Raw genomic sequence first — 17,333 nt, forward strand, 5'->3', positions numbered from 1 at the left:
CCCATCGTCATTGCCGCATATTTAAATCCTTCTGATCAAATATGTGTTGTAGATTCTTGTGCTCTGTAGAGATTGTACATCGAGTACCATATAAGTAGTGACGCCAGATCTTTAACGCGAATACCACCGCACCTAACTCAAGATCGTGCGTGGTATAATTTTTCTCGTGCACCTTCAATTGTGGAGACGCGTATGCGATGACTTTATCTTATTGTATCAACGCGCAACCTAATCCTTGGTGCGACGCATCGCAATAAACCACGAAGTCATCGGTACCGTCGGGTAAAGATAAAATAGGCGTGTTACAAAGTTTATCTTTTAGTAATTGGAAAGCCGCCTCTTGTTTCTTGCCCCAGTCAAACTTCCTATCCTTTTGTGTCAGGGACGTTAGCTGCTGAGCAACTTTTGAAAAATTCTCTATAAATCGTCTATAATAGCCCGCTAGTCCCAAAAATTGTCGTACCTCAGTAGGGGTCTTGGGGGCTTCCCAGTTCTTGATCGCCTCAATCTTAGCCAAATCAACATGTATCCCATTCTCGTTCACCACGTGACCTAGGAATTGCACCTCGTGAATCCAAAATTCGCATTTTGAAAATTTCGCATAAAGTGTTTCCTTTTTCAAAAGCTCCAAAATAGCTCGAAATGTTGTTCGAGTTCCTTCTCAGTTCATGATTATATTAGGCTATCATCAATAAACACGATCACAAAGTTGTCCAAATACGGCTTACACACGCGGTTCATGAGGTCCATGAATATCGCCGGTGCATTTGTTAAGCCAAACGTCATATCAAGAAACTCGTAATGTCCGTAACGAGTTCTAAAAGTTGTCTTGGGGATAATTTCCTCTTGTATTCTTAACTAATGGTATCCCAATCTCAAATCGATCTTAGAGTAATAACTTGATCTTGTAGTTGATCGAACAAGTCGTCGATTCTCAATAGAGGATATCAGTTCTTAATAGTAAATTTGTTCAATTCCCGATAATCTATGCACATGCGAAAGCTACCGTCTTTCTTTTTAACAAATAATACCAGAGCTCCCCCAAGGTGAGAAATTCAGTCTAATATATCCTTTATCTAGAAACTCTTGAAGTTGCATAGATAGCTCTTGCATCTTGGACGGAGCTAGTCGGTATGGAGACTTCGCCACCGATGCCGCTCCGCGCACCAAATCGATGTGAAACTTCACTTGGCATTGTGGAGGCAGTCCCAGCAAGTCCTTCGAAAAGACTTCTGGAACTCCTTCACGATGGGGATATCTTCTAACTTTGGCTCCTTGGTTTCTTTGTCGACTACGTGGGCAAGGAAAACTATACAACCTTTTCGGAGACACTTGTGTGCTTTCATGCAGTTAATAATCCGTAAGGGTGTCTCGTGTTTCTTTCTGCGTACTATGAACGTCTCTTAATAAGACGGGGGGAATGCAGATAGTTTTCTCATAATAATCACTTTCACTCAATTGTCGGACAACTAGTATATGCCAATAAGCTACGTCGTGACAACCCAATTGAGCGGGTAGAAGGTCGATATTAAATTTCGCTGCTCCAAGTTCCAAAGTGTATCCTTTTTACACACCATACTTTTACCGTTTTCCAATCCTATAGAATGAGGGGACGTCTAGCTTACTCGACTCTGGCCTCGTATCTTTTTAAATTTCATGGAGATGAAGTTAAGAATCGGCACTGGCATCGAATGAAATTGATGTGAAATGTTGGGTGATAGGAAACGTACCAGTGACCCTTAATGATTCCACGCGAGTCAGCTAATCCCCCATTAGCTAACTTGATAGAGTAAGGTGTGTCTAAATTTCATGAATCTAATTCGCGTATATGCTTAACACCTAAAGACACTAGCTAAGCTCGACGTTGGTATCAAAAGGATAGCTACACGATGATCGTAGAGTAAGTCGTATCCTGACAAAATTGATTCATTCCTATGACATTTCTACATGTAGTGGCCTCTATGCCACACTTAAACATCCTTGTTCTTTCTTGAGTATTACTACCTTAATACTTTCTAGTTTATGCCAGGTCTCAAACACTTCTCTCTTGGTACTTTCGTAAGTGCCCTCATGATGCAAGTTCCACTTATCATATTCAGGATTTTGGCAAGTTATTAGCATACTTCTTGGTGCCATCATTGTCTATGGAAGCAATTGCCTTCGTTTCGCTCTTCGCAGGAGTTTCCTCTCGTTCGTTCCTCAATCTTGAACCTTTCCTAAGGTGTGAGTACTTTCGCTTCCCGTCGCTAGTAGATTCCATATGTGATTCCTTTATCTCAGCACCGTTCTTGGACAATTTCCTCATTCCCACTGCATCCTAGGTGAGGCTAACGGCGAGAGTTACTACTTGAGTGATCGAGGTAGGGTGGAATGATGTGATCATGCTTCGCATCCCAGGGGCTAAACCCCCAAATGTTGCGCTCAATACATTGAATTCGGGCGTTACCTAGTATGAGACAACCCTTGAGAGGTTGTGAAAACGTCGAGTGTACCCAACAACATCGACTCCAATCGTGGTCAAGTTCTAGAATTCCGTTTCTAACTAATTTCAGTCAGCGAGCAATACTCATCTCTCATAAGATCCTTAAGTTCTTCCCACGACAACCTCTTGGTTGTATTACTCCCTAAAGTTCGTACGTGGAGGTTCCACCAAGTTAATGTTGCATTTAGCAGGAGACTATTTGTTCACCTAATCATTTACTCAGGAGTACATTTACTAGCATGGCTAACCGACTTCATTGTCTTTATCTAGCAGACAAAACCTACCGCACCTCTCGTACCAATGAGGTCTCGCGGCTTATAGTATGGGAAATCCTTATAATTAAAATCTTGTGTGGTCACATCTTCGGCTGTGACATTGCCACTCATTCATAGTCTATTGGGATTTGAACCGCTTGAACTACTGGTACCATCAGTACCGTCACTACTGTCGTCTCAATAACCTCATGTTGTGCAATTCCGCAACCTCATGTTGTCCTATAAGAACTCTAATTCGACTTAATTTGTAAGATGCAAATTAACTAACCCCTCTTTCGGTGTAGACTTTCCTTTTGGTGCCATGTTCCTTTTTAATACTCCATATTAAGATAACCTTGACATATATTTGGATAAATATAGTCCATCATGCGCCACTTGCGTGTATCGGTCACATGTCTAAGTGGAAAAGAAATAATTCGTCAAACGGTCGTCTCTAATCTTATAGCATGCGTTCCGTACTTAATGGACCTCGTTCGTCCAAACTAGGAAAATCCTTCGTCGCCTTATCCTATATGATGAATGCGTTTATACCCCTTGAGCTCCACGAGTCCCAATAAGATTGTGATAATTTCCATAGATGTCAAATAAAATGCAAAGGGAGAGTTGCAGCATGGCTCATGCCATACCATCCCTTGAGACAAGACCATTGTCAAGAGACGAAGTTTGTTTTAACTATTTCCAATAACTAAGATAAGATGAGGTGTCATAGACACCAAGGAACCAACCAATGTACAAGAATCCTAGAATGTTGAGGAAAAATCATCTCTGGGTGGCTAACAAATTTTGTCTGTTTAGATGACTAGTCTCAACCGACTCGTGATATATATCGAATGCTAGGTGTGAACAAATACGCGTGATGTTATGGTATCGTAGGGTGTTATTGTACCACCCCGGTTAGTGTTCTACCAGATAGAAACTTGAGCAACTTAAGAATTTCGGATAGATAGTGATCATTAGCTTGACCCGCAGAGCCCACCAGGATTTCCATGCACTACAAGTTGTTATTACGTGGGTCCCCGTAATAATAAATTGCCTTGCATGGGCACCCTATTGTTCTCTCGTTCAAAGCAGACGATCAATCAGAGAGGGGATACTACTGTCTTCATACGTTCAACATAGAAGGGACCTTCATGATGGTCCACATGCTAATATCCGTTGTCATTACTCGCGAAATGGCACAACGTTAGATAAAGTAGAAATAAAGAGAATTCGTAACAATATAGCTGGAGGGGCACCTTCAAGATGAGTACTTCATCTTCCTTGTCTGGACAAGAGTGTCGTCGATCATGATTCCTAAAAGCCACAGGGACCACGCCCCATAAATAAAGTTGTTGTCCAGGGTTGTCTCCTCCGCCTCATCGTCGTCACTACCGAAGTCAGGCATCTTCACATTCAAGGGAAGAACAACCATCTTCTACGGCATCGAGCTTAAGGTCTCACTTAGTAACTACATCCGCCATAAGCTTAGCAATAGACGCGAGGTCGATATTCTCATCGTGCGAGTCAAGAACAATAATAGAATTCGAAGTCGAAGGTATTTCGTTCTTGGCAAAATATTCGCAAAATATTCCGTACAACATGTGTGTGTATATATATATATATATATCAATAAATAATCTCATTACTTATTATGTATATATGTATATATAAATATATGCTTGTCAAATATAACCACATTAACTTGTGCAAATCGATCTAGTTTACCAAGTCTATCCCATATAGACTAAGCCCCAAATAAAGTCCTTGCATTATTTTCTTGAAAAGAGTTTTGTTAGTGGATCTTGGTGTTTTGTATATGCAATGAAAACAGTTTCACAGAAACAAAATGTTTTCATGAGAAGATCCTAGTGATTGTAGACTAGACTCAAGAAAGAATCCTAGTTCACTACAATCGAAGCTCTGATACCAATCTGGCACACCCGTTCATTAGCGGAAGCGCGCGGTGTGAACTTGATTAGTTTTCATCGCATACGATATAAGTAAACAACTACATGAATAAAAACATACGATGTTCATCCATTGACATAATTCAAAAGTTACACACCATAAGTTGTTTAAGTACAAGACATCATAAGTTTAAGTTTTTACAACACACTAGTACGACATAAGTTTTAAAATGTAAGGCTTTGCATCCTATATCTCATTGAAGATGAGATATATGGACCAAACCCTCCAAAAGGATGGCATCGATAACTTGTTATTCAAAAAGCCTTATGAAACGACAGCACGAAGATCCCATTAGTTTCCTGAAATACATGTAAGTTTGAAAACATCAACAAAAGTTGAGCGAGTTCATGTGTTTTGCATGAGCTCCAATTAAATCTTTAAACATTTGAGAGATCTTATATAACAAACTGGTATGTAAAGCATCTATGAACAGATCATTAATGTTTTGCAAGGACATTAATATATGTGGTGACATAGGAAGCACTCAACCCAAGCGAATTTCCTCCGGTCCACCCGGTTGGAACAACAAAAGCACTACATGGGCCACACAAGGACCCAAGAGTGGGGCTCGCTACACCCGATAGATCTACCACTCTTGCCCCTCGGTCTTATACAAGATTAATGGTGCTTAAGAGAGATACTATTCGCTCACATGATCTAACAGTTCATTCCCTCGCTAAACCATACCATTGAGATATGTATTTCACCCCGAGAGTTATAAATCCGAAAACAGTTAAGAGAAAAGGGGGATATGAACTTATAGCTTTGCGTTCTTAAGAGAGATATATGCTAGCAACGTGTTCCAACGTGAGTTACCTACAAGTGTTCTAACTTTATTAGACACTCCGGTCTTTTCTAGACCTTGTACTCGTTGCTCATCTTGAACGTTTATTATTTTCGTTTTATTTTTGGAATACTTGTGTATTTTAATAATATGTTGGCATTTGTTTCTAGTATACTTGATTCTAAACTTTATATTTGTTACACAAATATAATATCGTATATCTTCTACGGATATAAGTGTTAAAAATATTTATTTTTAATGTTGTAAATACGTTGTCGTACGTGTACGACATCCTTGTGAGAGTACACTTCAACAAGTGTATGTGAGTACATCATTATGTACCTGAGTCTTTTATACTTATACGTATACCGTTTTATACGTGTATTTGCGTGTTCTATACGTGTACGTATACCGCATTTATACGTGTAGGTATATCGTATTTATACATGTAGGTATACCGTATTATACGTGTAGGTATATCGTATTTATATGTGTAGGTATACCGTATTATAATGTATTTTATAATATATATATTGATAAAAATATACATGTATTTTCCATTGGGCCTAGCCCACATCTTAGTGTTATTGGGCTTAATCCATGTATTTTGTCATTGGGCCTAGCCCATGTCTTAAAGTTGTTGGGCCCAGCCCACATTATTATTGTATTTGGGCCAAGCCCATATTATTTATTATAAGTGGGCTTTTATAAGTGTTTATTGAAATGGGCCATTGCCCATGTATTTAGGATATTGGGCCTAGCCCAATATTTATGTTATTTAAGCCCAATATGAATTTTAAAAGTCCAATGTTAGATATGTAAGATCAAATTTAGTGTTCTTGCATTTTAGTAATCTTTTGCTAATTACTAAATAAATATGGTAGTAACTTTTATAACTACACTTAATGTTATTGTCGTTATTGAACTTTCCGGTTTTTCGTTGTCGTTAATATATATTTCAAGTGTCTAAAAATATGTTGTGTTTAGTTTTGTCGTCACGATTTGTTAATATAACTTTTGTGTCGAAGTAGTCCGTTTCACCGATGAAGCATAAAGTGTCGTCCGATGTCCGTCGTTCGATGTTCGTCGTCTGATGTCCGCATCTTGTTTTAAGATACCTCATAGATGTGTGTTTTAACTGTTCGCTAAGGTTCACGACCATTGTTATACTCGTGAATTTTTATGAAGTTTTCGGCTATGTGTAAGTGTATATTTTTCATGTGTGTTTTATGTAATATATCAGTATGTATTCATAGAACTAACACATAAACATAATATACACACATTATACATCAAACAAAGTGTTTGAACTATATAATTTTTACCAAAATTATATAAACATATATCCATTATTTTTACCTATTTATTTAGTAAAAATATATATATGTTAGTTTATAAACACTTAGATGTTTAGGCTTAAACCTTTTCATCAAAAACTTCCTTAATGACAATTAAGGTTACTAATCGTGTTTAACCCGGTTAACCACCCCGTTAATCTATATTTAATCGCGATTAGATTTTTAGAAAATTTCGCCATACTTTCCCCTAAACTATGACGTTTTCCCACGTTTTCAAAACGCGTTTAAAACCATTTTTCAATTTACCATCATCATCATCATACTAATCTCATCAATCTACAACTTTCAAGTAATCAAATACCACTATTTATTTCGTTAATTCATGAGATTTTACATTTTAAATTTCCTAAAAATTTCAAGACTTTTATGTCTTGAAATTTAAGACTTTTTAAGTGTAGTTTTTATAACCATTTATTTAATCATTTCTTTTATTCAAAACTCACACTTATTAGTTCATAAACATCAAGTTTAGACCTTTAAAGTCCTTAATTTTTCATGTATGGAAACTTATGTGTAATTCTCATGAATACAAAGGTGATGGTCTTTCTTGATTTAAACCTCTAGTTGGTTTAAATCACATTTTTAAGACTAATCTAACAAGATCATCACTAATCTAGATTACTACACTAAACATACAACATGACCATCTTAAATCCTAAGTTAAACAACCTATTTTAACCAAGATTAACAAGATCATACAACTTATTCAACCCTAAAACACATAATAATCACATAATACTTCATGATTAGTAAGTTGTTAAGTTATGTTTAGGGTTTTAAGTTAGATTTTTCTTGACTTTCAATATGATCAACTAGTACTTTCATGATCTACACTTAATAACAAGCTCAAAAATGGTAAGAAAGTGGTTTACAACTTTGCACAAGTTTATAATGATGATTAGGAAGAGATTTAGCTCCACACCAAGTTTTAATGATGCTCCATGAGTTATTGATGCTTAGATGGTTGTAAGAAGGTGTGATTATAGTGAAAATATGGTGAATTCGGAGTGACGATGGTGGTGTTTTCCTTGATGTCTTTGGTCGAGATTTAGAGACGGGAACAAGGGGGTTTTGGTTGTTGATTTTGAAAGAAAAATGATACGGAGATTGTGAAAGTTGATGATTAAAAGAATGGTGTCTAATAAATAATTTCACATACCATGCTCTTCATATCTAGCACCATACTCCAAATTTTCTAGGTGATCTTGTGGCGGGATCAACCATGTTGACCGATTGGGGGGGGGGGATGGTTTATTATTATTTTTTTTATAAAAGTTATATAAAAGTGAGGTTGTAAAGTTAATAAATTGTTTAGGGGTTTAGGGGGTTTGATGGGTTCTTGCACCGTTAATGTTCCGGCAATATTTTTGACACCAAAATGAGGCTAACTAGTTCACTAGGATGTTAGTTTAGGTGTTTGGGTGACGAAAATGTAGTTAACTAGTTCGTTGGCGCAAAAACAACGAAGTTGTGCAAGTTACGGCATATCGACGGAAGCTTATGTTTAGGATATCTCGTTGATATTCCGAAGCTTATTTAGGGTGTATATCATTATATACGAGTCCTACGACCCCTAAAATGTTGAGTTTCGGCGTTTCGGACAACTTATTTTGTTATATTTTAGCGCGGTTCGAACGAATTTTAACGACACGTGTTTTCCAGAATGTTAAAGTGTTTTTGTATTTAGTGTCCCTAATTAGGGATTTTCATTTGTATTTCACCTATAAAGTGTGTTCATGCTTCGTCGCTTGTTCAGAAGTTTTCGGAACTTGCTGGCATGAATAGCGTGTTCAGGTGAATAATGTTTTCAACATTTTGCCAACATATTAGGATACAGTTTGCAGTTTTCTCACGACGTGGCGACTGTATTAATGTTGTTTGACATTTATAACCATGTCCTATGGCTGCTAGACTTTATACGACCTAATTATGCAATGATTAAATCGTAATAAGAGAAATTAAATGTTTAATTAAGCGTTTAAGTTCTACGGAAATACCATTATTTTTGCCGGTTGTCACAAATGCAAGGCGTTTCAAGTCTACGACCATCCTTAACCTCGAACCACCCCTGCTACTTCTTCTGATAAAGATCAGGAAAAAAAAGCCTACCGAATCATGGGAGCGTCTGGACTCGATAGTTCTACAGTGGATATACGAGACTATTTCCCAGGATCTTCTCGACACTATTTTGAAGCCGAACACCACAGCCTTCGACGGTTGGACCACTTTCTCCAACGTCTTCCAAACAACAAGGCAACGAGGACTATTGACATCAACAATAGGTTCGCAAACACCCATCTTGATCAATTCAACTCCATGTCTGCATACTTTCAAGTGATGAAAGTTATCTATGACCAACTTATGAACGTTAGATCTACCATAACTGATGAACAATTGGTGCTACAAATACTTACCGGTCTAACGAAGCAATACGAAAGTGTCGCTCTCATAACACAACAGACAAAACCCCTGCCGGATTTCTATGAAACCCGATCCCTACTTTGTATGGCCGAAACCCGCAAGATTAACCAAACAAAGCAAGCTGCCAAGGTTGTGTGTATGACTCTAAACGCAAAAGCCGAGCACAATTCCTGTAGGAAATAGGTTCACCTTTTGTAAAATATAATTACAAAATATATCATAACGAGACTCTCATTATTCGTAGGAAATATCATTATACAATACCGGTTGCAATAACTAAATAAAAGAATATAAATATAATTATATATACCAATCTTGATTCAAGCCGCATCTCTGGTGAGTCCTTCACGCGCACTTGATAGCATCCTAGACTCGAGTATTCATCATCTTGAGTCTTGAAAAATACTCCTTGACTGCAACAAAGAGCACACTAAAACGTTGACGATTTTGGTTGAGGCACGTGTTCAACACGCTTCCCTTAAAACATATTCCGCGCCTCTCCTAAAGATGACGCGTCTGTCTCCCAGGGTACAACAGCCGAAGCAGTCTGTACTGCTGGAGATGGCTCACCGGCCCAAGGTTACATCCGGTAATTGTAGTGTTTAAACTCATGTGGTGGAAACAAGTAGAGAGTACTCATCTCTCTCTAGTTGGTGTTCAAGTGTTCATACTACTTCTAGTATTCTTCATGTATCAAGCAATACCATATTCTTCTTGTTACAAAACCTACTATTTGAACAAGACTAGTGAAAGGATTCACTTAATTATTCACTTAATTAGTCACTTAATTAGAGACTTAAAAACTCTAATAAAACTAATTAAATACTCAAGAGTTACTCTTTTATTTACCACATGAATATTCTAATTAATATTTATAATTTCATTAAATTATAAATATATTTAATATCCGTTCACCAAAATTTCCAACAATCCCCCACATGAATGGAGATCATTCAAAACACTTAAAATTTCCAATGTAACCTCGACAGTTGAGTTTTGCATACGATAGGTGTTACCCTTTGAACCTTCGCTCATGAAATGCACTTAGCCCACTAGCTCTGAGTAGATCTCGATGTCTTTAAACTCGTCTGCCGTTTGTGTAGACGACAATACACTTCACACAAGACTCTCCCTAGCCGGGTCATCTCCTCATAGTCGTGTCCAATAATGGTCGTGGAACACTTTCCTGGTTCTACGAGAGCTCTAGGAATTGTACCCTCAATTCCATTCGAAGCGAACCCACTTCTCTCTAACATAGGTGATTCTCCTTAGATCATTAAAAGCATTGTGGTTATCATGATCTATCCAAATCATTTACCACATATTATGCTTAGCCTCACACTTGTCACTTTTAGGAATGGACTAGGAAGTTTATTAATCTTTATAATAAACTACCTTATTAAATGCGTAGGGTTATTCCCCCACAGTGACCTCGCTTATTCATACAATTAGGTTTTCCTATTGAACTCAATTCTTGGGATCTCCAGTCTACTGAGTTAGGTTTCCATCATATGAACTTCATTTTTCAAGGGCTTCAGTCCCATTCCACAACTTGATCTCTAATAAACCCTCAGGTTGTTGGATCCATAACGTTAGCAAATAACTTTGCGTATTTGAGATCAGTTGTCATGATGTGTTCTTAACTCGTAAGTTAATTTTGCCTATTGTCAACTTCTAAGACTATAACCTCAGTGGCCATCTGAATCAGGTTATAACATATGTCTTCATAAGATACGTGTATCATTTAAGGCAAACACATCTCTATTATACACTATGACCTTTGTGTCCTCCACTTAGTCGTCTATTTGCAATGTTAGATTGGATTACAAAATCCTTATTGCTAAAAACAAATGCAAGACACCCCCCACATTTAAGTGTTATTGGATAACATTTAGATGTGTTAATGAGAACCATTTCTACATACCCTTGTAGGGTTGTTTCTTAAATGGTTCCTCCCCCACATTTCTTGCCATTTGATCAACATTTCTGTAACACCACTTATGGCGACATTTATACACATATGATTGAACAAGACCAACCTTATTGTATCAGTGAATTCAACTCATATTGCATTAGCTTACACAAGCTTCCGAGCTGACCAAAGCAACACATGCCATTGTCATAAGTTTGTCACCAACTTAGAATAATTCTAATTTAGCATCTAGAATAAGCTTAGACAATGAGTTCTCCTCATTAGCTTTTCGAATAAACTCTTAAAAGTTACATGTCATTTCCTTATAATGAATGAAAATTCTCTCTCAACTTTGTCCATACACAAATTCTTTTTGTGTTCATACACATTTGAATGTTTAGAGTTAATTAGTCTCCGTCAAGACCCATAATTAACCAAGTACTAGTCTAGCATGCTTTAGACTACAATACTTTAGCATGTGAACAGAAGATGCATCATTCTAATTCTTCACAGCCCTAAGGATATCATAATATCACTTTGCAACATTCATCCCTTGTTAAGACAAAATAATGAGACTTATTCATAATCCTAAAACATCAATATTTAGGAAGGTCTCACAAATTATTATATATAGCACATAGCTAAATTTCATCATTCATTTAAGGAACATAACTTGATTACCTTTGATCTCCAACAATCTACCATTGACTCATAAGTACTTAAACATAAGTCTTAATCCAAGTCACTTGGTGAACACATTCATCACCAACAAGATGAATGTTCCTTGTCTACACTCACTATTATGTGTGAGATAGAATCAACTAGATCGACACTCAACAACATGGCATTCATAATTTTGCCATAAGTGATTTGCACACATCTATTGTTATTCATTAAGAGATATGTATATTTAGGATTCTCTCCCAAATGAAGGTAAAATCTCCATATAGATCTAACAATAATCAAGTGGTAGACGCATCTACTTATAAATCTCGCAAGATTTATTAAAGGTATACAATAACATATAGTACTTTTACTTTCATATGTTAGAATTCACACTTGTGAATTTTTCAATGACTTCTAATGAAGTATGCGACATGAATGTCGTTAGTGTATTTCATCTCAATACACTCACTACGTTCTTTCATTACTCATTCATGATTTGGTTATACATTTGATGTTTCGTCTTTGACTTTTAGTCAATGTAACAACTCTCAAGTTGTTTATGTCCAAGTATTTTCATGTGCTCTCCGTTTAAAATCATATTCTTTTAAACAATGTATAACCGACGTTATAATTATTTTCCACAAAATAATTTATACGTCACAACCATTAGTGATTTATTTCTTTGTAAAAAATTGCATGTGTTATCCGAAGATATTGAACACAAAACAATAAAATACATTGGAAACTAAATCATAAGTGGCAATCACTTTTGAAATTTAAACGGAAGCATAGACAATATGTAGACATCAAATAGCAAAGTGCTTTTATCTTCAACACTTTATAATCTGACCGAAATCTTCTCAACAATATCGTCCCATGGCATGTCTTGAGGTACTCCCTCAATAAGACTCCATGCACTTGTAAGTACAAGTTCCCCATTTCGTGTTTAAACTTTAAACTTGGACAATTATGCTCAAAACAACACCAAGTTGTTACAAATACTACATTTAAGTAGTAAACTTGAACAATTATTTTTGTTCACAACAACACCAAGTTGTTTTTCACCAAATAACATTTTCTAACACGCATGTTAAAAAAACGTTATAACAAGCACATTATAGAATCGAACGTTTACATAAAACGTTTTCCAAAGATATAGTTTATAAAATAAACCATTTTTCATCATCTTTAATGCTCACATAGGCAATTAAATGTTTACATAAAACATTTCTGTTCATTATGTACAATCTCTAACCTCGTATTCGTGATACACATTTTCTAACACACGTGTTAGAAAATTTAAGTCATTTTATATATACCAAACATGACCAAATTAGAGCATTAAATGTCATCATTAAAACTCATCAAATGTCATCATTAAAACTCTACTCAAGAGTTTCATCAAATGAGGAGTTAAGAGTCTCAATAATTATATACTTAAACTCTAATAAAACTCATCAAATGTCATCATTAAAACTCTAGTAAAGAGTTTCACCATATGAAGAGTTAAGAGTTTCAATAATTATAGACTTAAACTCTAATAAAACTCATCAAATATCATCATTAAAACTCTACTCAAGAGTTTCACCATATGGAGAGTTAAGAGTCTCAATAATTATAAATTTAAACTCTAATAAAACTCATCAAATGTCATCATTAAAACTCTAGTAAGTGGTGGGGTGTAATTATGATAATGTCCCGCTATCTTATTTGGGGATTACGGTGGGAGCTAACATGAACAGAATCAGTAATTGGACTCCGATTATTGAGGTTTTCGACAAAAGATTGTCGGTGTGGAAAGCTAAATCTATTTCGATAGGGGGAGACTCACTCTGATTAATTCTATATTGGAAAGTCTCCCGGTATATTACTTCTCATTATATAAGGCTCCGGTGGGAATTATTAAGATTCTTGAAGCGAAAATGAGAAAATTTTTTTGGGCGGGGACAAATGAAAATAACAAAATGAACTGGGTGGCTTGGGATTGGATCACATGGCCCAAATCAAAAGGGGGGTTGGGTATCAACAGACTCAAAGAGATCAATTTAGCGCTGCTTTTTAAATGGGGATGGAGATACAGAGTCGAAAATCAGAATTTGTGGAGAAAGGTGGTGGAAGCGTGTCATGGTAAAAACAGTCATAGGAACTTCCTTCCGATTAATGGAAATATTAAGGGTTGTTGGAAAAATATTGTGAATATGATATCTAAATTGAAAATTAACGGGAAGGGTATAAACCGGTTGATTTTGGGTAAGGATTGGAATGGGGAGGAGATTCGTTTCTGGTTGGACACTTCGATGGGTGATATGCCTTTTGTGGAAAGATGGCCACACTTGTTTGGTTTGGAATTGTTTAAAATGTGCAGGGTAGCTGAAAAAACGGATGCGAACCAAGGGAATAGCGGATTTGTATGGAATTGGTCTAGGCAGCCAGAGTGCGTAGAGCTTAAGGAATGGCAGGAATGTCAGGAGGTTCTCAGTGGGATGTCTTTTTCAAATAATGAGGATATATGGTTGTGGAATGTAGACAAACAGGAAGGATTCTCGGTGAAGTCCGTCAAATTGGCTCTCATTGAGGACAGAGGAGTTAGTCACCCCCTAACTTTGAATGGTGTAAATGGGTCCCACTCAAATGCAATATTATGGCGTGGAGAGGTAATGTGGATAGATTAGCTACAAGAGTTAACTTGAGAAGAAGGAATGTGAATGTTACTTCGGTTATGTGCCCTTATTGTGTAGAATTCGAGGAAACGGTGGAGCACCTATTTACTGCATGTCCTGTGGTGGAGAGGGTCTGGTCGGCTTTCAGTGCTTGGTGTAAATTGCCGCAGATATACGCTTTCGAATTCAAAGACATTATGGAGATACACAATTTCACGCAACAAGGTAAGAAAGCTAAGAGTCTTATTCAAGGTCTGGTAATTATTTCGTGTTGGTGTATCTGGAAAGGGAGAAATGAATTGGTTTTCAAGCAGATTAGACGAAGCCCGCAAGATGTTTTAGGGGAGGTAAAGTCGAAGGGTTATGGGTGAATTAAAAATAGATCTTCTTGTATAGATATTAGTTGGATGGATTGGTGTAAATACCCGATGTATATGCTGTAATTGTTTGCCCTTTGCCTGTTTGGGTCGGGGGTGTTGTCTTGTTGTTTGGCCTTTTGCCCGCTTGGGTCGGAGGTGTGTTTTCATGAAGTTTACTTTTCAAAAAAAAAAAAAGTAAAAGTCTCACTTTATTAGAGATTCTATTAGAGAAACAAACTCTAATAAAAACTAATAAATTGACTTGAAACTCTCCTTAAGAGTTTAATTTCATTAAATTCATATAACTACCACACCATCACTTTATGGTGATTTAATTCCTTGAAGCCAATCAACCATTAACTTCAATGTATGACATCTTATTTCTAAATCATACAAAGCATTAAAACAATGCTATAACAAATTGTTTATATAAAATGTCAACATAAAACATTTCAAAGCATTTGTATTTTAACCATTTTTAACAATCATGTTAAAATGAAAGAAATTCTAACGCGCACGTTAGAAATATTAACATTTCCACAAAATGTTAATTCGACTTGCTAAAAACACATATATGGTTCAAATAAATAAGTCATTTCTAATACACCGTTAGAAACTAAACAATTAAAAATTGCTTCAAACTAACGCGTTTCATGTACGTTTCTAACACACATGTTAGAAGATAAATGATTACAAAAATCATTATAAGACTTATTTGTTCATATCAATCCATGGGTGGATGAATAGTCTACTTTAAATAGAGACTTAATTAGAGACATAAAACTCTAATCAAGTAACATAAAACTCTTATTTAAAGTAATAAAAAACTCTACTTAGGAGAGTTTAACGTTTACAAAAAACATATGGTTCACACCAATAATTCCGGTCTAACACACATGTTAGAGAATTTAACGTTTACAAAAACGTATGGTTGACACCAATAATTCCGGTCTAACACACATGTTAGAGAATTTAACTTAACGTTTACAAAAAACGTATGGTTTACACTAATAAACCCGATCTAACACAAAAGTTAGAAAAATTAACTATTCCCAAAATCGTTTCAAACCAAACGTTGGAACCAAAACTATTCGTTTTGTACCACGGTATAGGATTTAAGATTTTATCTCAATCTCAAAAAATCCAAACACAACAAGTTGTACTACATACATATTTCCCAAAAAAAAATATTTATAAGATCATAACTTCTAAAAATATTTTTTTTATTCTATTATAAATCCTTTCTTAAACCCAAAATCCTTATATATAAGGTTTTTAAAATTGTACCAACAATCTCATGAAATCTGTTTTAAGTTTGTAGGAAATAGGTTCACCTTTTATAAAATATAATTACAAAATATATCATAACGAGACTCTCGTTATTCGTAGGAAATATCATTGTACAATACCGGTTGCAATAACTAAATAAAAGAATATAAATATAATTATATATACCAATCTTGATTCAAGCCGCATCTCTGATGAGTCCTTCACGCGCACTTGATAGCATCCTAGACTCGAGTATTCATCATCTTGAGTCTTGAAAAATACTCATTGACTGCAACAAAGAGCACACTAAAACGTTGACGATTTTGGTTGAGGCACGTGTTCAACACGCTTCCCTTAAAACAGATTCCGCGCCTCTACTAAAGATGACGCGTTTGTCTCCCAGGGTACAACAGCCGAAGCAGTCTGTACTGCCGGAGATGGCTCACCGGCCTAAGGTTACATCCGGTAATTGTAGTGTTTGAACTCATGTGGTGGAAACAAGTAGAGAGTACTCATCTCTCTCTAGTTGGTGTTCAAGTGTTCATATTACTTCTAGTATTCTTCATGTATCAAGCAATACTATATTCTTCTTGTTACAAAACCTACTATTTGAACAAGACTAGTGAAAGGATTCACTTAATTAGTCACTTAATTAGAGACTTAAAAACTCTAATAAAACTAATTAAATACTCAAGAGTTACTCTTTTATTTACCACATGAATATTCTAATTAATATTTATAATTTCATTAAATTATAAATATATTTAATATCCATTCACCAAAATTTCCAACAATTCCTCCACCTGTTCACAGGAAAGCCGAACACTACAGCCTTCCATACCCATCCGCTCCTCAGTTGTGTGTCTCTTAGGGTAATACGGTCCAACATCAACGTACCAAACATATTGAACTAGACATCCATTTTGTTTGTGATTTGGTGTAACGTGGATCCGTTCATGTTTTTCACATCCCCTCACGCTATCAGATAGCAGATATATTCACCAAAAGACAAGAACATCTAACAAGTGAGCTAGTCTCATGTTAACGCAAATACATGCATTTTAAACAAATAGACCTTAACATTGTAAAATTGGATTGATTTTCTTTTTCATGTTTTCTTGTCATGTACATAAATTGTCATAATATTATATATGCCAACACTATGTTGTGAATATTAAAGTAATAAAGCTATATTGATTT

The sequence above is a fragment of the Helianthus annuus genome, chromosome 9 (genome assembly GCF_002127325.2).
Source record: "Helianthus annuus cultivar XRQ/B chromosome 9, HanXRQr2.0-SUNRISE, whole genome shotgun sequence".
In the NCBI taxonomy this organism is placed as follows: Eukaryota; Viridiplantae; Streptophyta; class Magnoliopsida; order Asterales; family Asteraceae; genus Helianthus; species Helianthus annuus.